We start from the raw sequence: 11,487 nt of genomic DNA on the forward strand, positions 1-11,487 counted from the left end.
CCTGAGCATTGCAGCTACAGTGCCCCCCAGGTACTGTCTCAGCATTCTGTCTTTAAAGCATTGTGGCCACCTGGAAGCATCTTGATTGGTTATTGATTCACTTATTTATTCTATTCCATTACCACTAGAATATAAGCCCAAAGAGGGCAGGAACGTTTTCTGTCTTGTTTAGCCTCAGTCAATCCCCTGTGTCAATCCCAGGTACTGTCTAGCACAGTACCTGATACATAGTGGATCTCCAAAAAGATTATTTTGGGAAGTTTTGGGGATCAAACCCAATATAGCATGCTAAGCAAGTACTATAACCACTGGGCCACACCCCCAGCCTCCTAAATATATTTCAGGAATGAATGGATGAATAAGAGTATATATCCTTCAGCAGAGTTCAAGGCAGCTCTGCTCCCTGTGAGCCAAAAAGAAAGGACCAACAGAAGTAGATGGAAGAGCACTTTCTTTACTAGGTAGCAAAGCCCCTCCTAATTGTAGCACTCTCCTCTGAGATGCTAAACCCTCAAGATCTGGGGGTTAACTGTGGCATAACCTTGGTTATCCTGACTCCTATAACAACTTTTGGAAGCGCCTCCTTGGATCAGATTGTGCCCTTGTTTAGGATGGATAGACAACCCAGTGCCAGGGCCGATGAGTGTTAATGTCAGAGGGAACTGGGAGAATAGCATGTTTCCTTTTGCAGATGAGGAAACTGAGGCAAATTTCCCTCCTACCGAATTAGGGCCTGTATCTGCTCAGTTATCCCCTGGCTGGTCCCCAGGGATGAGAGGCCTTGGACTTATTGATTTGGTCACTCTTGTGGATGTTTCCCATTCTTTTTAATTCCCAACCACATGTACCCCATTTCTAGGAATGCCCCCATTTCCCACTCAGAAAAATGAAAACACCACATCCTCTCTGGCCAGGTTCCCTTGCAGCTGGGGTGTGGGCATGTGACCCAGGCTCTGTCTCTGGATTAAAAGTTAATGACATAAAGAAGTAAGAACAGGGCAGCGGTTCCCAGGGGAGCCAAGAAGCAAAAGGTGCCACAGAGCCCAGGGCAGGGGTGCAGGAGGTCAGGGAAGGCTTCCAGGAGGAGGTGACGCTCTGGCTGGGAGCTCAAGCAGGAGGAGAGTTTGCAGAGGAGGGAGGGAGCACAGCCCCTGGAGAGTGAAAGGACATGACCAGAGGGGACAGAGGTCCTCAGAAAAGGGAAGTGAATCTAGTGAAGCCAGAGCTAGTGACAAGGAGGACAAAGCCTGAGTGACTAGAGGGGAGGGTGGGACAGGGCACTTGGGGTGCATTCAGCTTGGACCTGGCCTGCGGGTGGCGGGGGTGTCATAGACGAGTTTCCTGAAGCAGGCGAGCAGTACTCTGATGGGAGCATGATCTCTAGAGTTGCTCAGTGAGCAACCAGCACAACTGTATTCAGTGATTGCAAGTGACTCAATGGAGTAGAGGCCTTCCTTGCCTGGGACAGGGTGTGTTCAAAGCATGGGCATGGTCAGAAGGGCAGAGAAGGACTCTTTGGACCCTCCCAGAGTGGGCAGGGATGGTCCTCAGGAGCCCTTCTGAAGAAGATCCAGAAGTTCCCTCTCCTTGTGACAGTCACTGCTGCGGGAGGGGGCAGGAGCCAGGAGAGGGAGGGGCGAGAGCCCCCCCTCTGCCTGGTGATGTGGGAGGAGGGGGAGGGGGCAGCTCAGCGTGGGAAATCAGCCCCTTGTCAGTTGTACAATGGCGGGAATGGGGGTTACTATGGCACTGGAGGTGATTGACTTGTGGGATCAAGACATTTCTCAGTTTGAAACCCAGTTTAAAAAAAATCGATGTTTCCCATTCAGCGGTGTTTGGTTAAAAAAAGAAAAATAGCTGCAGCTTGTGCTTTACAGGCAGAAAAGAGTGAGCGCCATCAATTACAGCGGGAAACAACGGTGTCTTGCGGCGGTTTTGTTCCTTCTGCTCCAAAAATATTAAGTCATTTAGTCCTGCAAACCGTCCACTTGGCGAGCGGCAATGTCTTCATTTGCAATACGCTGGCAGGAGAGCCCTCAGGGACAGTGTGGTCTCTCCCAAACCCGAAGGTTGCGGGAGCCCTGGCCTCTCATCCCTGGGGACCAGCCATCTGCTTGACCTGTGAGCTTCCTGAATGGGTCACCCCAAAGGCCTGAGATGAATGCTCCCCTCCCACGGACCATCTTCCCATCTCCCAGGCTGGTGGACTCCAGGAAGCGCCCGCTCGGGGCCCTGCAGCATTTGGTGCCCACTTCAAGCAGAGCCCCTGTGCAGTGACGGGCACCTCTGGGTTGTCAACCTCAGCGTGAGTTCACTTGTGGCCTCTGCCAGCACCCTCAGCCCTGGACGCACACACGAATCCCCCAGGCTCTTGGAAACTCCAGTACCAGGCTACATCTCAGACCTGTTAAATCAGAATATCTGACCTCTATATCTGTATTTTTTGAAAGTCTTTCAGGCGAGTTCAATACATAGCTAAGGGAGAAAGACAAACAGCAAGGTAGGAATCTCCCAGAGGACCTATTCTGAGTCAAGTTCCACCCTTTATATGCCCCAGCTATTCTTCCTCCCAAGCTCCCTTAGGCTGGCTGAAGTTGAGAAGGAGAGATGAGGGTGTCAGAGGGGGAGATGTGTGAATAGGTCCCATTAGGGCCTGAACTCCCACAGGGACCCTGGGGTTAAGCCCCACAGGTTTAGATACTCAGATGCCTGCAGGGAATGAGATGTGGGGGACCTGACTCCACCTGACTGGGCTCCCAGAAGACTGACGTTCAGCCAGTTGCTACCTATGGCAGGTGGAGCTGTTTATTTCTGTGTCTAGAACTTTTATTCACCTCTCAGAGAAACTTCTTCCTTATAAAACAAAAAAAAAAAAAGCTATGTGTTTCCTTCTTATCTTTGTTTTCCTCCACACACACACATTTGTAAGAACAACAGTGAAATAATATATTTAATCTGAAATGATTTCCCACGTAAGTACCTAACATTAATAATCCTCTCATGAAAAGTTCCACCGAGGATTTCCTCAGCCATTCCCTGTCTTTGAACCTTGAGATACTTCCATTCTTTCAAATCTTAGAATGTCTTCACGCGCAAAGCCATTGGCACATCAGGTGCCGGTTCCTGAGACCTGATCAGCAGCGGTGGGACTTCTGAGTCACAGATCCGGTGACGACAGGCACAGCCCGGCTTCCTGATTCTTCCCCTACCACTGTGCTCTGCATGAGGTGTATTTGACTTGATTGGTAATTCCCTAAGATTCCAGAAGCTGTAAACAGGTATCAAAGCGGAAGGGGAGGCTCCAAGGTCAAGGTGAAAATGCCAGGTGTCGTGGAACCAAGTTAAGTCTCTTCACAGTGAGAATAAACCTTGAGTCTAACACCGTGAAGATAAAAACTTCACAGCTGGGGCTGGGGCTGGGGGCTGAGCGGTAGAACACTTGCCTAACATATGTAAGCCACTGGCTTTGATCCTCAGCACCACATAAAAATAAATAAATAAAATAAAGGGATTGTGTCCATCTACAACTTAAAAAATTAAAAAACAAACAAACAAAAAAACTTGATAGCCTGACCATGAGCCTTGGTCATGCTAATGACCTTTGTGAGTCTGGGGCAGGGCTGTGTGCACTTGTAGGAATGGCCTTGACCTCGGACATCTTTCCTCTAGGGTCTCTTGGGGGTCAGTTTTCCAGAGAAGGCGTTTTTTGAGAAAAGCTGGACTAGCAGATCTTGAGGATGGCGGTGCTAATGACTCCGAGGTTTCAGATCCAAGGAACGAATCCAGCTCCTGCCGCCCTGGGAACGCTGGGGCTCATTCTTCCAGCCCATTTCCCCTGTCGCCAGGCCTTCATCTCCTCTCACTTGAATTCCTCCAGCAGCCTCCCGCCTGCTCCTCGGCCCCTCTGCTCCACCCTCCACCGCAGCTTGTCATACCCACCGCTTCCAACTCTGCTCCTGTCATTTGCTGCTCACGAGGGGGGGGGGGGTGGATCACGCCCACTCGGCACAGCCCTCCTCAGGCTGCCTGCTCTGCTCCCTGCACTCACTCCACCCGCCAGCCTGTGCATGGCGGCCCGCAGGACCTATGTCCAAGGGGACCCGGCCTTTGGCCACCCAGGGAAGCGCTGGAGGCCTCTGAGGGCCGTGAGGCAGCAGGGGGGTCACAGGGCATGAATAGCACGAAGCCCCCTCCTCCTGCCTCCTAAAATGGATGAAATCAACAGGAGCGGAAGCTGCCTCTGGTGGAGAGACCAGCACCCTGGGCCCACACTCCCTCGTCTCCATGGCAACCAGAGCGTGAGGCCTAAATGATGGAGTTGGGGGCCAGGGGCTGGGTCCTAAATGATGGAGTTGGGGGCCAGGGGCTGGGTCGTTGCCCCCTTCCCTGGAACCGCCCTGCATCTCTGCCTCCTCCTTCCCTGCCCCCTGCCCTCTCTCCTTCCCTTTCTTTCTACTTTATCCGCTTACATCACTGCTGAGCCTCCCTCATGTGGTTCCTTGACTTGAAGATTAGAAAATGGTACTGGCCTCATCTAGATTCCAGCCCATCACCGACCAGGGGCTCATGTGGCATGGCAGATCATAGCAGCAATAATGGGGTCTGTTGGTGGCATCCTACCATGTTCCAAGTCCCTTTTATACACATTGCTTTATTTACTCATAAATCATGAAATGTCAAGGCTGGAAGGGGTCTTAGGGACCATCACTGCAGGAATTTTCAAAAAGTTTCACTGAACTTTTTTCTCCCTAAGTGGAGATTTTTCTGCAGAAGCTTCGTATTCAAAGCAAATACAAACGGTGCAACCTTGGTTGGCATCGCTGCCCCTTGGCCTTCCCTTGGCTTTAGCCTTCACTTGGGTCCCTGGAAAACATCTGAGTCACCATCTTAGTTCTACTCTGTTTTTTTTCATGGAGGCAAAATGAAGCTTAAGGGAGTTCTTTTCTAAGGTCACATGGTGAGTTAAGGCCACTTGAACTTGGCTCTGCATCTCCTGGCCCATAGTATTGTGTGTTTCAGCTTTTTCACCAGGTCTGGGGGTGTATGCTGATGTGGTTGCAGACTCTACTTACCTGCAGAAGCTGAAGCCAGGCTTTTTGCTTATCCTGTGACCCTGTTGTGTGCAAGATGGAGAGATGAGCATTGAGCAGGTGATGGGGAAAGCCACTGCGGGTGCCATAGGGTGTGAATGTGCGAGGGCACCGGATACCTTACAGGATGGGTTCTCCTCTCATGCCACCAAGGTCCACCCAAGCATGGGCTTCTAGCAGATCTGAACATTTCCTTTACCCTCACTCTCTCAGTATAAACCGTCTTGCTTCTTTGCAAGGGCAGGAAACATCTGCTCCACTTCTTGGAAGTGGGAGATACAGGAGGACCTACTGGCCATCAGAACGTCCAGGTCCAACACGCCCAGACCAAGGGAGGTCTGCACAGTAGGAACCTCCTGGGCGACTGGAGTTGATGGATCCTTCCCTCCAGGCACCAGCTTTCTACTTGAGCTCGCTGAAGGTACCCACACCACTCCAGTGGGAGCGGGGAGGTGGTCAGACCCCTCTGCTTCCAGACTGACACCTGCTCGGGTGAGAGAAGATCTAGATCTCGCTACAGGATGAGCGAGGCTGAAAGGATGGAGCAGGTGACGGAGGCAGTGATGGAGACATGACAATAAGCATTTCCTAGGCACCCCACAGGGTTCCAGGTGCCAAGTCCTGCACACGGTGGCATTAGGAGCAAAGATAGGCACAGATGCTGCCCTTAGGGGCTTCTAGATCCCACCCCGGCCCAGGGCTAGACCTCTGCTCTTCCTTCAAAGCGTGTGCCTCAGTGGTGCCCGTCCGTAATTTTGTAGCAATTCGGTTTCTGCCTGTGTCACCCAGCTACAGGCTTTTCTCACTCCGCATTGTCAAGCCAACTGTAGCACCTGCCGGGGACTCAGAACATATTTATTGAGTGAATACAAAGAGTCACTGTTGATGACCTCACTACAGACTCTCTTCAAAGTCCCCGAGTTTACCTCTTAGCATAAGTGTTCTGTGCTCACAGATGAGGAGCAGCACGTGGTTGGTTGAGAGGAAGTGAATGAAGACATTTTGGGCTCAAAGGATAAAGAAGGCTTAAATGCTGGGAGCAGGGAACCAGCAAAAATGATAGAACCTGAGGTGGGTGGGCTGCTTGGGAGGACAGGACTCCGGTCTTATCAAATGGAATCCCCAGTTCTTCTTCTGCCCGAGAGGTGGGGAGGGGGAAGGGGAGAGGGAAAAGAAGAGGGGGAGGGGAGAGAGAGAGAGAGAGAGAGATCAATTGATCCAGGGATGGGAATAGAGTGTGTCCACAGTGGGAAGCTGATTTGGTCCCTAAGGGAGAACTGGGGAGATTGAGGTCTTAACCCAGTTGGTCTTGCCATTGACATGCAGATTCTTAGACATGGGCAGGGCATAGAGGTGGTACCACAGCCAATAGGTGGCACCATAGCAGGAAGGGAGAGAGACATCCTCCCAGGCATGGAGGAGAGACAGGAGACCAAGTGCTCTCAGGGTGCCCTATGGTGCCAGGTCCAGAACCTTCCTCCTCTGGTGGCTCTATGGACCAGGGAATCTCTCAGCCGGAGCCTGCAGAGAGGCTGCTCATGGGTGGGGCAGCAGAGTCCTCCTCAGGTGGCTTTTGGCAGTGACTCCTTAACCTCAGCAGCTCATGGAAGCATTGAGACAGACACTTGGAGAGAAAGGCACCTGTATATTGCACACTGTAATGGAACCATCCAAGTGGTAAATGTAGCTTTTAAATAGGTTTTGTGTTCCCCATTAGCTGCCCTGATGTTGATTATCCCTGACAGCCAACGAGAAGGGGCTGGTCAGCAACTTTCCCCTGACAAGGCCTCCCTGCTCCCCGGGGCTGTGCCAGCTCGGCCTCCGATTTCAGCATGTGCCAGAAACTGCATAGAGGAGGGGCAGCAGGGTGGGGCAGGGTGGGGGCTGGGCAGCTGCTCTCTGGAAGGTCTCTGGTGGGTTGTCCATCCTCCCCTTGCCTGCACTGTCCACCCCAAGTAACATTGAACGTGGAGATTTACAGGTAGGTGCTATGGGATGACCTCCCTCTATAGGTGTGGACAAGGGGTCACACTCATGAAGGAGTCTAGAGCTCCCCTGAGAACAGTCATCCCCCAGAGCTGGGATCACTTGAATGGTCAGCTGGCTCCGATCTGCTTATTGGCCTCCTTTGAACTCCCTCCAGAGTTCAGCTGAGCACAGAGATCACCTCAGAGGTTTGGAACTATCCCATTGGGATTCAGGCTTTCTAAAAACAAGGACAACAACTGACCCTGCAGAAGATTCCAGAAATCTGGTTACAGGTGTATCTTCTCTCATAGAGCCACAGAAAAGATTCAAGGGGCCCATGGACTTGTCCTTGGGGAGAAAGAGGCAGGAGAGATTGGAGAGAAGGAGCCCCAAATGATAGGTGTGGTCAGGGCCCACAGGTGTGTTGGTGGCTCCAAAAAGCAGAGGAAATAGGACGTGCTCTTGGGCTTGCAGGAAGGAAGGCAGAGCTCTGAGCGAGCCGAATGGGACAGCAGTGGCTGCAGATTTGAACCTCACAGTGGCGCACTCAGAGGGCCCAGGGAGGTTTCTCGCCTCATACTCTTACCACTTCAAAGGAGATGGATCTAGATGTTTGTGGCCCAGATCAGGCCTTGGGGGCAGAACATTTGACCAAAGTTGCAACATGTCCTTTGTGTGTGTTCCTCTGCTGAACTACTCCTGCTCCGTCTGGGCTCAAGGAGGCCAAGGGGCAAAGTTACTGCAGCTTGTCACCTGCAGCTGCCACCTGCTTTTTGCCTCTGCCCCTGGGCTTCCCACTTCTGCCTCAAAAGCCCTCACCCCCCTATGCTGGTGATGAGTACTCTCTCCCTGCTGCTCAAGATGAACCTTCTGAGGACTCGCTCAGCACGTTGAAGAGTAGCTGCAGAGCTGAGGTTTAACTCTCTCTGCCATGATCTTTCCATTACCCCATGCGATGTTCACATAAAAATGCTCATCATAGCACAATCTACCAAATAAAAAAGTGGAAATAACCTAAATGTTCAACAATTAGGGGGTTGTTTACTAAATCATGGTGTATCCATTTGTTAGAACATTACACAGACATTAAAAATGATCATTACAGAGAGTGTATAGCAACTGGGGGAAGGTTTATGATAAGACACTAAGCGAAACTACAATGCAAATACTACAATTGCTTTGATTGCAACCATGGAAAATATGTCAGTGTGTCAATAAGGGCTGAAAGATAATATGCAGGAGTGAAAAATGGCTGTATTTGGGTGGAAGAGCTATGGGAGGTTTGGTTTTTTTTGTTTTTTTTTTTTTCCTTTAAAAGGATTGGCTTCTCTTTTATTCTTTTTTGCTTAGCCTTTTTTTAACCCTCTAAGATAATTTTTTAGGGTTAGTGTAGACTATATAAAAATATAAGATCAGACAACATCAGCATCTGAGAAATTTCCACAGTGGGACCCTCCCCCTCATTGATGATGCTGACTCCTTCATGTTAAAGGGCTCCACATATAGACCCTCTGAAGCGTGGCTAAGAGCATGGTGTTGGAGACAGATGGGCATGGATCAGAATCCCAGATTCATTATTATTAACTGTATGAACCCAGAAAAGTCTGGTCTGGAGCAAGTGTCTCTAGTTTTGCAAGAGTGTAAAGACAATCAAACACTGAGATGATGAGATAGACTCTTGATATATTTTAACTCTATAGAACACCTACCAAACCCCTCCCCTATGATCTATCACAGTACAAAGTGTTTAAATTCCTCAACTTACTAGTAAAACCAGATCTCAACGTTTGGCCTGGGGCTATGTCTGGGGCTGGGATTGGCTCAGCTGTTGCTGTCCGTGGTCCTGAACCGCTACTGTGCACACTTCTAGGCCAGTTCTCTGGGAAGTTGAGGGGGCTGGTGTTCCCTTTGCCCTATCCCATTCCTCCGTGGGACTACATTGACCCCACCAAGTCCAACATGGTCTTCAGTAGGAGATTTTTAAAAATATTGGGATTTTGGAGCTGGGCAGGAAAGGGGATTAGAACTAGTTACAGGACTGGAGCAGGGAAGGCCGATCATGTGTCAGTCCTGAGTTGTGGTCCTGGTTCATGAAAGCAAGACGTGTCATATATCGGGCAAAAATTGGATTTTTTTCAGTGACGGTGACCTTCGGGAACATTGAAAGCAGGAGGGAGGATTTGCAGGACCAAGAGTTGGTGCTGGTGTCACTTCTTGAATCTGTAGTGGTCCCGGTCTTGGCACAATTTACAAAGTGTAAAAAGTGGCTTTGATAGTTCCGTAAACCATCCCAAAATGACAGAAACCAACAAAAAGACTCTCCAGGGGGACATCCCAGCTCTGTGATGACTCCACCTCTCTCTGTCATATTGTTTTTCTATTTATCTCTATTTTTCTCTGTGCTCGAGTAATCTCCCTCCCTCTCTCTCTCTCTCTGTTTCCCTTCTCCATATCTTCCCTCCTCCTCCCTTAATCTATTTTTATTTGTGAGAAAAACACTAATTTTCTTTAAAAATTAATTCTACTCTACAAAACATGTCTAAAATATTCAAGAAGGGAAGAAAGATTCTCTTAAGAGTAGCTGCATTAGAACCGCTTCTTCCAGCATAATCAGGTTAATGAGTTCCCCCTTAGAATTTAACGCCAAGTAACTTTCACCAGGGAGGTGAGCTCCAAAGATGGGTGAATAGATAACTAACGGTATAGTTTCCCTTGGCAACCAAGGTAAACTTCCATCCTGATTGGGCAAAAATAGTTGAGGAAAGGGTGGAATGTACACGCCCAGGCTTCTTTATCACCAGCGCCCTTTGGAGAGAGAAGAAGTCAGGAGATGATAGAAGGGGAAAGAGGGTGAATTTTGAACCTGAATTTAGTTGCAGAACTTTTCTTTGTGGACTGTGAAATTCCCTACAAACCTAGCTGGCAGAGCTAGAAGGCAGGAGTGACAGCCAATTCTAATAAGACCAAGAGCAAGCAAAAGTCAGAGTCAGCATGTATGAGCACAGAGCCTGGTGGGCCCCTGAGTTGCTGGAGCAGACCATCCACTGGAGGCAGGGCTGCTGCTGCTCATTAACTCTGAAACCCAGAGCCCAGGGAGGAGCAGGCCTCAGCCAGGAAGGTGGCTGACAACAGGACAGAACCAAAAAAAAAAAAAAAAAAAAAATCTGCAACCCAGTTTGCCTTTGAAGACCGCAGACTCTTTCTACTTAACATCTGCATTCATCTACCTTCTCCACCTGCATGACCTTTAGTCCATCCTTCTCCGTGGCTTCCCTGAACTGTGGCAGGGTCTTGTTACCTCATGTCCACATTGACCATGAGGGTTCCACCTACCACCTGAATCCAGAAGTGCCAGCCCTGCTGAAATCTCTAAGGGTTACTTACACAGCACAGGGGTGCATGACATCCTTCACTAGCATCCAATGCAAGGTCCGCCAGGACCTCGCTCCAGCTTCCCTGACCAGCCAGCACCTCTCCCTCCCCTCCCCTACCTGCCAGGCACCTGCTGTTGGACATTCTGAGCAAACTGCCTTTCTGCTGGTTTTCATCTCGTGTTCTTCTTTCTCTGCAGGCTAATTGTGCTAACTGGAAATTCCCTCGCTCTCTCCTCTCCTTTCCCCATTACCACATGTGCTTCTGCATTCAGGCAGGACATTATTACCCTGCCTCCCCTGCCCCGTGTCAGTGGTCAGCCAGTCGCCCTCCCCAGGCACTCCCCAAGCTCCCAGCTCTTGGCTGCAGGCTGGGTCCCAGCGCCTAGCCTCACAGCGGGTCCTCATTCCTCTGCCTCTCTGCCTAGGCCCCCTGAGGACAAGAACTCTATCTGGGCTTCTGTGGGGCCTGAGCTGCAAGCACGGTGCCTGGCATCTGATAGGCACTCGGTTTAAATGTTTGTTGAATAAATAAATGAACAAGATTTCCAAGTAGAAATTAATTATAGACAAGGTTGAAAATGAGAAGGGAATACATCTATCCCCAGACACGGCATTTATTTGAGTCTTTCTTCAAATAGAATTTTCTCCTAATTTTAATATACAATTGGGGAGTTAATATCATCAATATTTGGGAAATTTGATGTTTCTGATAGGAGAAAGTAGCCCATGTGAACAAATGAGAGCTGCAAGTGAAAGATGAATGGGAATGAGCCGAGGGGCTCTGGGAGGGTAGAGGGGAGGGAAATGACAGAGATAGACAGACAGACAGACAGAGGCAGGAGGAGGCAGTGCAGGAGTTAGCAGTTCTCTGCCAACCTGGGCCTTGATCTCACTTGGGGCCACTCATGGCTGGGGGCTAACACCCTGCATTCTGGAGCCCAAGCCCTGGCCATGGAGGTCCAGAGTATCTGGTTCTGTCTGTCCTTTATTCTCGTCCCTGGTCCATCCCTGCGCCTCACTGGCTCCTGAGCATTCTGGTTTGCTTTTTCCTTCCT

The sequence above is a fragment of the Spermophilus citellus genome (genome assembly GCF_964194105.1).
Source record: "Spermophilus citellus genome assembly, chromosome: 9".
Taxonomy (NCBI): Eukaryota; Metazoa; Chordata; class Mammalia; order Rodentia; family Sciuridae; genus Spermophilus; species Spermophilus citellus.